We start from the raw sequence: 1,238 nt of genomic DNA on the forward strand, positions 1-1,238 counted from the left end.
CCGCACGGACGCCAGCGGAGCCAGGCCGTGAGATGGCGCAGAAAGAAAGACTCACACCTGTGCGAGATCGATTCTGGAGACCGCACAATCCACTGCAGACGGCGACCCCACAGGAAGGCCCGCCCCCCCAGGAGGCAGCTGTGAGCTCTGCGCCCCGGGCTCAGCAGGAAGCGCCCTTCCTTGCCCTGCTCACGGGTCCCCGCACGTCCAGCTCTGCCATGGGCACCAGACTCGTCTGCTGGGCGGTCATCTGGTTCCTGGGGACAGGTGAGTTGTCGGCCGGTGGATCAGCATCACTGGGCTTTGTCTGTGGCTCCTTAGCTATGTCTCGAACAGGCCCTGGGCCTCCACGTGCCCAAAGATTTGCTCAAAGGTATTGGCATTTCTGTAAAGCAAATAATCGCCCTGTGGAATAAAAAGCAAAATGTGTGTGAATGTTTAAATGAGCGCAGGAGACTTCAAAGCTACTTGAGCCGGCCTCGGGTCGCCTCGTTGTAAGCCACAGACTTCCTCAACCACTACCAGTCTGTCTCACGCCCGTCTCCTCTCCTCTGAGGTCCCACGACTGCCAGCGTCACCCAGGACCCAAGACACTTGGTCACGGGGAGCGGACAGGAGGCAACACTGAGCTGCAGCCCAGAGGAAGGCCACCCCTATGTTTACTGGTATCGGCAGCTCCCGGGGGAAGAGCTGAAATTCATGATTTACCTCCGGGAAGAACGAATCATGGATGAGGCAGGAATGCCGAAGGAACGCTTTTCTGTCCAATTTCCCAAAGAAGGGTTGTACGTCTTTAAGATCCAGCAGGCGGAGCCGGGAGACTCTGCCGTGTACTTCTGTGCCAGCTCCTTGTCCACACCAGTGCAGAGTCACATCCTCCCAGTGCACAAACGTCCCCCGGGCCCGCCCTGGAGACAGCTGGGGACACGTGTCTGCTCAGTGAACAGAGCAGCTAGGAGGCATTTAGTGGGGTGAGGATGGAAATAGGGGACGACCGTACAAACAGCATGGGACATCCCAGCCCGTGCTCACGAACTAAGACCCTGTCACCCGAGAAAGGTTACGTATCTATTGATTGATATTTCTTTTTCCTGTACTTTATACTGTACTGCAAGTTCTCTATTGCATTCTTTAAATATAGAATTTTATTTAAAGAGCAAGACAATCAAGCGAGAAAAAATATCACTTCATTTTCAACATGAGAACATATGGTTCCAAGTGTTCATTTTATTCCCTCA

This window comes from Pteropus vampyrus, unplaced genomic scaffold (genome assembly GCF_000151845.1).
Source record: "Pteropus vampyrus isolate Shadow unplaced genomic scaffold, Pvam_2.0 Scaffold851, whole genome shotgun sequence".
Classification (NCBI taxonomy): Eukaryota; Metazoa; Chordata; class Mammalia; order Chiroptera; family Pteropodidae; genus Pteropus; species Pteropus vampyrus.